We start from the raw sequence: 14,153 nt of genomic DNA, 5'->3' as shown, positions 1-14,153 counted from the left end.
AACTGGTGTGTATTTGTCATTGATAAATACTGTCACTAGGCCATCATCCGTCTCACCACCAAGTTCTTCCTTTCTGTGCAGGCATCAGTGTTTTTGAGGTGAGTCTCCTGGAGAGGTAAGCACATCAGCCACCACTGTAGTAAGAGTTTTAGTTCCTCCACAAAAATCCTGAACCCACCAAAGTTTTGTTGCAGCACTGGAAGCATTCATCAGTGAAGTTTCCCTTCTTCTGTGCCCTTATCTTACTACTGAGACTGTAATCATTCAACCTTTGGAGGCTTAGAGGAGACACTGGTTGGTTCCCTTTCCTAAACTTCTAACCTCACTACTCCTTCAAATGAGCCCTTTTTCATCTAACAGTGCTGGTAATGAACATTCAGAGTGCTTTGGACACCCTTCATTCAGTAAAATGACCACAGGCTTCCAGTTGCATCAAGTGGTTAAAATGCTATGAGCTTCCAGCCAAGTACTCCTTGGCTGTTATTAAGTGAAATAAGTGCTGATGAGCTGTCAGTGCTAACTGACAGCTGTGATGTCCTTGGAGCTCATGGCATCATCAATCATGAGCATATGCTGAAACCATGTTTGAGGTTGCCACATATTCTAATTTGTCTAGCAGGATATCATGTTGGACAGTGTGAAATTTTTCAATTAATTTCAACTATTTTGATGGTGTGACAACAGACATGTGGTAAATGTTAGTTTCTTTCAGTTTCTCTTCACCAGAGTCAGGAAGTATATTGCTTCTCTCATGTATATCCTACAAAACAACCATGGAGGTAAAAATGATGGAACTGAGCCCAGTCACAACTAGAACAGGTAAAGTGGTACAAAATTTGCCCTACCCCATAAAACACACATGAAAAAAGGTAATATTGCATTGCCATCCAGTTATGAGCTATTTTGAAAGTTTCAAGTCTGTAGCTCATTGGGAAGCTAGTTTAAAACCAACTGAAAATTTTTTACCAAGCAGACAGACAGAAAAGGAATGTACCCTGTGCCTCATACCAGGCATTAAAGAAAGGTAATAGGAATGAAAGTGAGGTAATATTGCATTGTCATCTAGTCCTGAGCTTTGTCAGGTGCTTCAGGTCTCTAGCTCGCCAGCCTTAAATCGTTTCAGGCAAATGCCGGGATGGTTCCTTTGAAAGGGCACGGCCGATTTCCTTCCCAATCCTTCCCTAACCCGAGCTTGCGCTCCATCTCTAATGACCTCGTTGTCGACGGGACGTTAAACACTAACCACCTACCTACCATCTCTAGCTCGCCAGTAGTTTGCTTAAAACTGAAAACTTTGCACTGAACATACAAACAGACAAGAAAGTGACCTAATAAAAATATGTAAAACTATGCAACTCCCCTCAGGAATGTGAAACACAACTGTGGTTTCAACAAATGCTCAACATTAAGAACCTTCCAAGAAGTTGACAACAATCATGTTCAATTACTTTTGACACTCAATAACAAAATATTTAACTCTTGGACGTATTGAACTGACAATTATTAAAATTGTTATCTCTACATATGAAAAATTTTTATCACAGGAAAGGATGATTAAAAATCTTCATCAGCTCATTTACATCTACATTGTCATAGCTGATCAATGCACTGAGTTGGTGGAGAATAAATTTACTTTTTGAACCAAAGAAAAAACTCTCATGTACTCAATGTGAGGGTAGTTTAGTATCCAAGCTTGTGATATTCAATGGTCAAAGTGTACACACGTTGGAGTGAGCAAAATCTACTCAACATTTACTGTGGCTTAATGTCTGATGGTACTTTACCAAGTGGCATCTGCAATGGTGTTGTTTCCGTGCTGGATCTGAAACGGCCTTCACTGAATTCACTCAGTCTCAACTTTCCTGCATTCTGTAGAATGTTAACCTTTCCCTAGTCAAAATAATGGCTGTTGCACACTCGCTAAGGATTCAAGCAACATGCACAATTTCTTTGCCCGCAGGAATAATTAACAACCTCTTTGCTATCTGTCATCATGATACGTGAAGCATATCATGCTCACTTTGCAGAAAGTAAAGCTCTCAACACCCTCACTATTTTTCCACACACTTGAGTGGTCCACCATGAGAAGAGAGAGAGAGATATAGCCATTTTATTTCTCAAAATGCTTTTATTTAATGGGAATCTCACCACTGTGTTGCATCTGCATCGCCCGGTATGGCTTTAGGCAATCACCGTCTCGCTAGAGTTGAATTTTATTTTTCTTGGTGGGTTGCAGCCTAACCCTGTTAATGGCGTGCAGCCACTACCCTCGGTCACAGCCGTATTTACGTTAAAAGGAATGATGTAGTGTTCTGGCCTTATCCCTTTCTGTGCTGAAACTCGCCGTTCTCTTGTTAAATGGGGTTTTCTGATGTCATTAGCCAGCTCCTCGGTTCGTCTCCAAAGTTCGTTTCACTTTAAGTAATTATTGTTTTGTTAGTTTTCGGTACATGAAATTAACTGCAATTGCCTTTTGTTTATATCGTGTAATTATTATTTGCTGAGGGTCTCATACTTTATCGTACTGTTGTTATGGATCAGTCTCATGTAAGGTCTGTATAATCTGGACGCCTTACACTCTCCCCAACCACAAGAGGTGTACAGCGACCCCACACAAAGTCACTTGAGAACATCATTCCACTGCCTCTTTGTTGCACATGGGTGTTGTATGTTACCAGGTTTCTGGCCCAACATGGCGTCTGCAATTGTCAGGGTACAAACAGGTCCGAGTTTTGTCCGTACACAACATTCGACACCAGTCCTGAGGCTTTCATTCTGCTCCATTACTTGCCCGTCTGTAACCAAGTCGACGGTGCTATGGTGTACAACGTGTTTCTCGCCGTGGTCGTCGGGAACGGAGATTCGCATCATACAATTGTCTCCTAACAGTTTGATGCGATACGTGGCGTCTTTTAGGCCTAATTCATTTCTGGAGCGCTCAGCTAGCGGTTCCTTCGACTCAAAAGTCGTAGGTACCGATCATCATATGCACTTGTCGAACGTGAATGGCCTGTGTGGTGTAATTCTTCAATCGTACATGTCAGTTGGAAGCGATTCCATGTCTGCACCAGATAACTTTGACTCTAGTAGACACATCGAGCAACTTCCCTGATTGACAATGTACAAAGTACGTAATGTGATGATGCCAACCCGATCGTTGGTCACGATTTTCCTTCGTGACTTGATATACGTTCACTCTGTTGTTCCACAGACGTCTCTAATGCGTCTCTACTGGTGCTATACTTTCAACAGAAATACTCCAGTCGATTCGAGTGCAGCCGGCCGAAGTGGCCGTGCGGTTAAAGGCGCTGCAGTCTGGAACCGCAAGACCGCTACGGTCGCAGGTTCGAATCCTGCCTCGGGCATGGATGTTTGTGATGTCCTTAGGTTAGTTAGGTTTAACTAATTCTAAGTTCTAGGGGACTAATGACCTCAGCAGTTGAGTCCCATAGTGCTCAGAGCCATTTGAACCATTTGATTCGAGTGCAGCTTTCCAACAGCAGGTAATGCTCACAGTAACTGTGCCCATGTTTACAGACAACATCAGGGTCGGACGTCCGATTGATACAGAAACAGTCAGAATACCAATGCACCGGCATGACATATCAGGATGATGGAAAATGTGCTGTTAAGGTGTGTATTTTCTCACGATTCCGATGCACGGTATTCCCTTTTCTTTTGCACTGAAGCGCCAAGAAAACTGGCATAGGCACGCGCATTCAGATACTGAGATATGTAAATAGGTAGAATATGGCGCTGTGGTCGGCAATGCCTATATAAGACAAGTGTCTGGCGCACTTGTTAGATCGGTTACTGCTGCTACAGGGGCAGGTTTTCAAGATTTAAGTGAGTTTGAACGTGGTGTTATAATCGGTGCATGAGCGATGGGACATGGCATCTCCCAGGTAGTGAAGAAGTGGAGATTTTCCCGTGTGACCATTTCTCAAGTGTACCGTGAATATCAGAAATCCGGTAAAAAAATCAAATCTCCGACATCGCTGTGCTGAGAAAGAGAGCCTGCAAGAACAGGACCAACGACGACTGACGACTGAAGAGAATCGTTCAACGTGACAGAAGTGCAACTGTTCCACATATTGCTGCACATTTCAGTGCTGCACCATCAACAAGTGTCAGCATGCAAACCATTCAACGAAACATCATCGATATGGGCTTTCGGAGATGAAGGCCCACTCGTGTACCCTTGATGACTGTACGACACAAAGCCTTATGCCTCATCCAACATTGGACTGTTGATGACTGCAAACGTCAGGCGAGTCTCGTTTGAAATTGTGTTGGTCGGATGGACATGCAAGGGTATGGGGACAACCTCATGAATCCATGGACCCTGCATTTCACCAGGGAACTGTTCAAGCTGGTGGAGGATCACTAATGGTGTGGGGCGTGTGCAGTTGGAGTCATATGGGACCCGTGATACGTCCAGATACGACTCTGGCAGGTGACACGTATATAAGCATTCTGTCTGATCACCTGCATCCATTCATTTCCATTGTGTATTATGACGGACTTGCACAGTTCCAGCTGGACCATGCGACACCCCACGCGCCCAGAATTGCTCACAGAGTGGCTCCAGAAACACTCTTTTGAGTTTAAACACTTCCGCTGACCACCAAACTTTCCAGACATTAAAGTATTGAGTATATCTGGGATGCTTTGCAACGTGCTTTTCAGAAGAGGTCTCCACCCCCTCGTACTCTTACGGATTTATGGACAGCCCTTCAGGATTCATGGTGTCAATTCCAACCATCACTACTTTAAACATTAGTTGAGTCCATGCGTCGTCGTGTTGCGGCATTTCTGCGTGCTCGGGAGGGAGGGGGGGGGGGGGGCTACACGACATTAGGCGGGTATACCAGTTTCTTTGGCTCTTCAATGTACGATATTCTTGTGCTGCATTTCTGAAATGTATATACTTTGGTAAAACCCCTTCAGGGCTGTTGGGGCACATATATCGCACTAAAGTAATACGCAATTTTGAGCGTTGGGACGTGCACATCTCGCATCTGCCTAGTGCTACAAGTAGCGAGATGCTTTCGGAACTTGAAGAGACCATGAGCTGGATATATAGGTGGCTGTGACCAATCAAATGGCACAGCGTATGTTCATAGTGTACCTGTTTCACGAAAATCGGATCAGATCATCATCTTCGCAGTTCCAAGAATGTCTGAAGTAACAGTGTGTGTTTTCTTACAGACGATAGACATTGTTTGAGAAACGTTACTACACTTCCCAGTAATTCAACTCGTTTGTAAATATTTCGCGAATGTCGAAAATATAAGTGTGCAGTATGTCAAAGCCATCTTCAAATGTTACGCTGAAAACTTGTGTGCGATATTTCATGTTTTTCACTGTCAGTAGAATACATCTCTGTTGGTACTGATCTGTTAAACTACACTCCTGGAAATTGAAATAAGAACACCGTGAATTCATTGTCCCAGGAAGGGGAAACTTTATTGACACATTCCTGGGGTCAGATACATCACATGATCACACTGACAGAACCACAGGCACATAGACACAGGCAACAGAGCATGCACAATGTCGGCACTAGTACAGTGTATATCCACCTTTCGCAGCAATGCAGGCTGCTATTCTCCCATGGAGACGATCGTAGAGATGCTGGATGTAGTCCTGTGGAACGGCTTGCCATGCCATTTCCACCTGGCGCCTCAGTTGGACCAGCGTTCGTGCTGGACGTGCAGACCGCGTGAGACGACGCTTCATCCAGTCCCAAACATGCTCAATGGGGGACAGATCCGGAGATCTTGCTGGCCAGGGTAGTTGACTTACACCTTCTAGAGCACGTTGGGTGGCACGGGATACATGCGGACGAGCATTGTCCTGTTGGAACAGCAAGTTCCCTTGCTGGTCTAGGAATGGTAGAACGATGGGTTCGATGACGGTTTGGATGTACCGTGCACTATTCAGTGTTCCCTCGACGATCACCAGTGGTGTACGGCCAGTGTAGGAGATCGCTCCCCACACCATGATGCCGGGTGTTGGCCCTGTGTGCCTCGGTCGTATGCAGTCCTGATTGTGGCGCTCACCTGCACGGCGCCAAACACGCATACGACCATCATTGGCACCAAGGCAGAAGTGACTCTCATCGCTGAAGACGACACGTCTCCATTCGTCCCTCCATTCACGCCTGTCGCGACACCACTGGAGGCGGGCTGCACGATGTTGGGGCGTGAGCGGAAGACGGCCTAACGGTGTGCGGGACCGTAGCCCAGCTTCATGGAGACGGTTGCGAATGGTCCTCGCCGATACCCCGGGAGCAACAGTGTCCCTAATTTGCTGGGAAGTGGCGGTGCGGTCCCCTACGGCACTGCGTAGGATCCTACGGTCTTGGCGTGCATCCGTGCGTCGCTGCGGTTCGGTCCCAGGTCGACGGGCACGTGCACCTTCCGCCGACCGCTGGCGACAACATCGATGTACTGTGGAGACCTCACGCCCCACGTGTTGAGCAATTCGGCGGTACGTCCACCCGGCCTCCCGCATGCCCACTATACGCCCTCGCTCAAAGTCCGTCAACTGCACATACGGTTCACGTCCACGCTGTCGCGGCATGCTACCAGTGTTAAAGACTGCGATGGAGCTCCGTATGCCACGGCAAACTGGCTGACACTGACGGCGGCGGTGCACAAACGCTGCGCAGCTAGCGCCATTCGACGGCCAACACCGCGGTTCCTGGTGTGTCCGCTGTGCCGTGCGTGTGATCATTGCTTGTACAGCCCTCTCGCAGTGTCCGGAGCAAGTATGGTGGGTCTGACACACCGGTGTCAATGTGTTCTTTTTTCCATTTCCAGGAGTGTATGTTCGATACTTGCTATCTTAAAAAAATCAATCTAAAATGAAAACTTTACCTCTGGAAATCCTAAGTTCACATGAAAGCATGGATCTAGGTGGGTTCGTGTGGCACATCAACTTCACCGATTTTCAAAAACAGTCGCTTAAAATTTCTTTGGTAGTGAAAGTGTATCATTTATTACAAAGGAAGACAGTTTTTGACTTTTTCTTTTTTAAGTACATGGAAAATAAATTTTAAACGTCACATCGTTAATCTGCTAAAGATAACCTCCATGATTCCTGAGAGGCGGCTGCACGGGGTTCCCTACAGCCCCTCGGCCATTTCTTAGAAATTTGGTGCGACTTGTGATGACGACCGCGCCACTCTTCCCGCAGGTACACTCTCTCCGTTCTGCCCGGCTACTCCTACGGTCACCGCAGGCCCAACTCGACCGAGTGGAGCGGGCTGATCGGCGTCCTGCAGAGGAGGGAGGCCGACATCTCCGCCTGCGAAGTGACCATCGGCCTGGACCGCATCGACGCGCTGAGTTTCGCCCAGCCAGTGCGCAACGCTGGGTCCGTTTCCCTGTGGGGCCCACCTGTCCATATTTCTCTTTTTCATCCTTTTCTGTTCTTCATCTATCATGTGTTAAGCCCCGGTTGGCCTGTTGCACCTACAAACGGCCCTCCCATTATATTGCTAGTCGTCCTATGCATCTTTTAACTTGCGGAACAATTGCCAAAAATGTAATGGCAATCTCGACTCCTCCAGTCGCAGCAGACGGGATTTATATTTTGGCCTTTTTAGTTTGCGTAAAATATTTTTAATTCCTTTCTAATATATATATTAAGAAAAGGCAAACCTACGTTTCTAGCATTTGTGGACTTAGAGAAAGCGTTTGACAATGTTGACTGGAATACTCTCTTTCAAATTCTCAAGGTGGAAGGGGTAAAATACAGGGAGCGAAAGGCTATTTACAATTTGTACAGAAAGCAGATGGCAGTTATAAGAGTCGAGGGGCATGAAAGGGAAGCACTGGTTGGGAAGGGAGTGAGACAGGGTTGTAGCCTATCCCCGATGTTATTCAATCTGTATATTGAGCAAGCAGTGAAGGAAACAAAAGAAAAATTCGGAGTAGGTATTAAAATCCATGGAGAAGTGATAAAAACTCTGAGGTTTGCCGATGACATTGTAATTCTGTCAGAGATAGCAAAGGACTTGGAAGAGCAGTTGAACGGAATGGATAGTGTCTTGAAAGGAGGATATAAGATGAACATCAACAAAAGCAAAACGAGGATAATGGAATGTAGTCTAATTAAGTCGGGTGATGCTGAGGGAATTAGATTAGCAAATGAGGCACTTAAAGTAGTAAAGGAGTTTTGCTATTTGGGAAGCAAAATAACTGATGATCATCGAAGTAGAGAGGATATAAAATGTAGACTGGCAATGGAAACGAAAGCGTTTCTGAATAACAGAAATTTGTTAACATAGAATATAGATTTAACTGTCAGGAAGTCATTTCTGAAAGTATTTGTATGGGGTGTAGCCATGTATGGAAGCGAAACATGGACGATAAATAGTTTGGACAAGAAGAGAATAGAAGCTTTCGAAATGTGGTGCTACAGAAGAATGCTGAAGATTAGATGGGTAGATCACATACCTAATGAGGAGGTATTGAGTAGGATTGGGGAGAAGAGGAGATTGTGGCACAACTTGACTAGAAGAAGTGATAGGTTGCTAGGACATGTTCTGAGGCATCAAGTAATCACCAATTTAGTATTGGAGGGCAGCGTGGAGGGTAAAAATCGTAGACGGAGACCAAGAGATGAATACACCAAGAAGATTCAGAAGGATGTAGGTTGCAGTAGGTACTGGGAGATGAAGCTTGCACAGCATAGAGTAGCATGGAGAGCTGCATCAAACCAGTCTCAGGACTGAAGACCACTACAACAACAACAACATATGCGACAGTACGCGCTTCCTAATGCGAAAATGTTCCAAAACGCCACCCATAAACGGGATTTTTTCGGGGCTCATATCTCGGGTTCTACTGCCGATAGAAAGATACGCTCAAGTGTTTTGAATGGCCCTTGGGCTAGGGACCATTTGTATACACAGCAGGAGGATCGTCTTACTGTAACTATTCTACAGTACGGGGTCAAAGTTTGAATGTCTCACACTTCCTCTAGCTTGGCAAATTGAGAAAGTCGGTTGGTTATTTTTGCATTATATGTGGTCTACGGTGCGCTTAACCCCTTCAGACCCTCTGTCTACAGTTGTGTACATTAAATTTTACTGCGTCTTAGCTGCGACAGAAGTATTGTTTACCAATGGAAACCTGAGGTGCACATTTGTGAATTTTCAACCTTTTCATCATGCGCAAGTGCTGCCAACTATTGGACATCTCTATGAAAATACCAGCAAGTCAACAGCGCACAGTAGCTCGTGTCATCAGAATACACTGACGTGGTTGATTCGCTATATAGATAATCGAATATTGTTATCGTTATTTTGCATGGTAATTATTGACTGAAGATTTTGGTGTTTAATACAACAGAGAATATTTCGTAATTAGATTTTTAGCCCATAAAATGAAGCCAAGTGTACAAAGTATGTTTTGAATACAGATACATATTTTTGTATAAATCTTGCATCTAAAATCATTAAAAAATCACCTGAGAACATCACCACATAAAGAAAAATTTCCGTTCTCTAGAAAACATTCAGGTCTGAAATGATTAAGGCGCTCATAGAGGCGCCATTTAGTTCATGGGCGGTTCCTAAGAACACCCGAAAAATATGGTTTTTGGGAACTAAAACTGAGTCCCGGATTCCGAGACGGCTATGTACAGCAAATGGCCGAAATTTTTAGGATGTATTCCTAAGATCCAGATCTCGAACAACTTTGATTACTTTATCCATTTTCAAGATACAGAGGTTGAAGGTTACCTTACTTCTACATGTAAAATACGGAAGTAGAATCCGGTGTGTGTCAAACAAAATTTGCACGCGCAGTGGCCCAATTGGCAAACTTCAATGCAAATCAATTCGGAAAGGACGTAACGTATCGAATTTTTTTCTTAAAATTTACACCGGTCTCCAAAATTAAAGCAACAACGAAAATTTTGCAAGGTTGCGTTTATTTTGCCCCAATGCAGTATAAACAGGCAACAGTAAAGTAGAAACAATGTAAAAAACGCAGAACGTAAACAACTGCAACGTGGATAACGGTAGACAAAGATTTTCTTCGTTTCTTCCAACTTAACGGATTTGCACACACTTTCCAATAACTGATTGCTGTGCTCAGTAAGGTGTCACCGCCTGCGGCAGCCATACAGGCCTGACAACGACGGAAAATGCTGTGAATGATGTCATCAATCTCATGGTTGGGGAATAACGCCCAATACTCCCTAAGAGCTCCTAGCAAGTCTTGGAGGCCAGCCGGAGTGGCCGGGCGGTTCTAGGCGCTACAATCTGGAACCGCGCTGCTGCTACGGTCGCAGGTTCGAATGCTGCCTCGGGCATCGATGTGTGTGATGTCCTTAGGTTAGTTAGGTTTAAGTAGTTCTAAGTTCTAGGGGACTGACGACCTGAAGTTAAGTCCCATAGTGCTCAGAGTGCCATTTGAACCAAGTCTTGGAGAGTGGATGATGGATGCTGAAGCGATGTAATCCATCTCCCTAGTGCATCCCAGACGTCCTCTATTGGATTCAAATCGGCAGAGCGAGCAAACCATACAATATCTTCCGTTTCCAAGAAAACGTCAACTGCCCATGGTCTACGAGGTCGGGCGTTATCGTCCATCAGTACAAAGACTGGGCTACAGAACTTCGCAAAGACTCCACATGAGGTCCCAAGATCTTGTCACGATTCCTGACTGCAGTTAAAGCTTCTCGATTCACTCGTACACTTTCATAAAGAGGTAACTGGGTGGTCAACATAATCCCTGCTCACACCAGTAGGATCCTCCTCGATATCGGCCTCTTTCCACAATGTTTTGGTCCCAACATCGTATTGCATGTTCCCTCCAGATGCGAATTCGTCGAGAATCACTCTTCTGACCAAATCGAGGCTCATTTGTGAAAAGAACACTGTTCAACTATCCAGGTGGCATGTTGACGACTCCACTCTAGTCGTTCCCTTCTGTGAAGTCGTGTCACAGGCACACATACAGCAGGTCTCTGACAATAAAGGCCACTCTGCTGAAGCCTTCTGTACACCATTTGCCTCGATAAAACACGTCCAGTGAATGCTGCGAGGTCAGACGCCAGTTGCCGTGCTGTACGAAGGTGGTACCTGTAGTGCCCTTACAGCCAAATAACGCTCCCTTCTGATGTCACACTTGGTCGGCCCTGTACTGGTCTTCGGGATACTGAACTATCGCCACATCCGAGAAATACCAGAACGGTTCACATTAAGCCATCTGGCCACATCATTTGCGACTGTCCTGCTTCCATTCTCCCAATGGCCCTTCACCGCAGAGAGTCTAGTATGCGTCTTCTCTGTGCCATACTCTACCATCTGTGACTATGTACTCAGTGATTGTGGATGTGGGACTACCAGGCAAACACTAACTCGTTTGACAGGTGCTCTACGTCATCGTTTGCGTGGTTGTCCGTTGACGAGAATGCCGTCTTCCGTGCAGAACACGATCGTACGGACATCTTTTGGGAGTTTGTATGATTATATAATGAATTACACAAAGGACGGGGAAACAGCGATTGGTTGCTTTAATTTTGGACTCCAGTGTCTTTCTCAGCACAACCTACCCTGCAACACCCTTACAAGCTTTCCATATTGTTCCTGACCACTCTATTTGACACATTTTGTGTAGTACATAGGTAGCACTCTGAAGTCTATGTTGACTGTTCGAGATTAAAAATTGATCATCTGCAAGTAGCGTAGTCATTATACAATCTCGTTGGATGAAATCATATTCTCATTAAGAGTGTAATCATCGACACGATATATATGGAGGTCACCTCCTGTTCTCGTGTACCCGCATCTATCCTAACCTAAAACCTAGTCGATCACTAAAGGATGATATTTCGACCGTGTCGGAAAATTTAAAAACAGAAACGGTCAGCAAAAGGCCAGTGTGGCGCAACATTTATAAAAAACAAAAAAAAAAAAAAAAAAAGAAGCAAGAAACTGCATGCAGCACTTTGAACAAGATTGTTAAAGTTACCTGCACGTGAACAGGTCGCATTTTCACCCCATGATTTGAGAATACATCTCTTGACCACTAACGCCTAGGACACTGCGGGTTTATTTCAACACTTCATAGCAACAGGCCAAGCAGTATTGTAAATTACGTTCATTTACCTACGATAGTTTAGTAATTAGGACAATTCGTCTGCGAGATGAAATCTTAACACACGTTTAGTTTTCGGAATCGTTGTCTACGCTTTCATGCATGTAGTATCTTTCAAACTGTTGTAGGCTTGTCTCGATAGAAATGCTGTAATTTTAGTACGGTCGAGGAAATCATAACAATTTATTGCACATGCGTCTACATCTACATCTACGTAGATAATCCGCAAGCCACCGTACGGTGCATGGTTTAGGGTACCTTGGACCACTACTAGTCATTTCCTTTTCTGTTTCATTCGCAAACAGAGCGAAGGAAAAACGACTGTCTATATGCCTCCGTATGAGCCTTAATTTCTCGCGTCTTATCTTTGTGGCCCTTATGCGCAATGTATCTTTGCGGCCGCAGAATCGTCCGGCAGGTAGCTTCAAATGCCGGTTCTCTAAATTTTCTCAATAGGGTTTCTTCAGAAGAGCGTAGCCTTCCCTCCAGGGATTCCTATTTGAGATCCCGAAGCGTTGGGTGGTTGGTTGGGTTGGGGTATAAAGGGACCAAACTACAGAGTCATCAGTCCCTTTTTCCCGATGCAAACAAAGTTCAAGGTAAAACAACACCCAAATTTAATTTGTGGGGGTAAAAGGAATGGGGAACCACACTGAAAGAGAAAACGAAAGAAAGGAACAAAAAAAGGGGGAAAACGTTCACCACAACGAAACGTAGAGGAAAGTATTAAAACCACAGAGCAGTTGGTCTGGGCTGGCTGACCACAATAATAAAAGAGGATGAGTCACCCACTCTGAGACACACGAAAATGTCCAGCAAAAAGACAAGATGAAATTAACACACATAGGGAAAAGACGAACAACAAGGCATACAAAATGCACAGAAATGATGACATCGGAGGGAGGGTGGAGGCCTCAGAGAGAAGGCCACGCGCCCACCCTCAGATGGTACGATGGAAACCCCTCTCACGAATTAAACGTAAAACTAAATCTGCTGTTGAGGTATTGTCACCCAATACCCGTAAAACTAAATCTGCTGTTGAGGTATTGTCACCCAATACCATAGGCAGGGTGCTGCGAAAGTTAAAAGTCTGCCACAGAGCGGCTAAAATTGGGCAGTCCAACAAGACGTGGGCGACACCCGTAGGGGATCCGCAGTGACACTAAGGTGCGTCCTCACGATGGAGGAGGTGAGCATGTGTTAGCCACATACGGCTGATGCGGAGCCGGACAACAGATTCCCTTCGGGTGGCTCACATGAATGACCGCCACACATTTGTTGTCTCCATGATAACACGGAGTTTATTAGTCTACTGAGGGTGCGCCATTCAGTATCCCAGATCGTGAAAACTTCGTGGCAGAAGACTGATCACATATCGGCCTCTGGCAGACCAATCTCCACAGTTGGTTTACTGGTAGCCTGTTTGGCCAGGTGGTCAGCAAGTTCATTGCCCAGTACCCTGACATTTTTGGGATCCAGATGAAGATCACTGAACGTCCACTGTTCTCGAGGACACAAAGAGGCCCATGGATGGTCATTACCAAAGGATGTCGAGGGAAGCACTGATCGAGAGCTTGTAGGCTGCTTAAGGAGTCATTACAGATGACGAAGGAGTCACCGCCGCAGGAGCGAATATGCTCAAGGGCGCGATAAATGGCTACCAACTCTCCAGTGAAAACACTGCAGCCTACTGGCAAGCAGCGCTGTTCAGTGTGTCCAGCGTGAGTGAAGCGAAGCCAACAAGACTGTCGACCATTGATTCATCGTTGTAGGCTATTTCTGAGCCCTGGAAATCGCTTACAAGAGAGAGAAATTGCCGGCAAAGGACCTCGGGTGTAATGGAGCCTTCTGGGCCGTATGATAGCTCCAGGCGAAGCAGTGGCCGAGGTATGGACCATGGAAATGTACGGAAGTGGGCCCGCAGGATAGGTGGTAGTGGGAAAGCGTCGAGTTCATTAAGAAGTGACCGGACACGGACGACGAGGGGATTCCCAATGCTGGGCCGCCGTTGCGGGAGATGGATCGCCTTGT

The sequence above is a fragment of the Schistocerca piceifrons genome, chromosome 6 (genome assembly GCF_021461385.2).
Source record: "Schistocerca piceifrons isolate TAMUIC-IGC-003096 chromosome 6, iqSchPice1.1, whole genome shotgun sequence".
NCBI lineage: Eukaryota > Metazoa > Arthropoda > Insecta > Orthoptera > Acrididae > Schistocerca > Schistocerca piceifrons.
Note: the sequence above shows the minus strand (reverse complement) of the source record.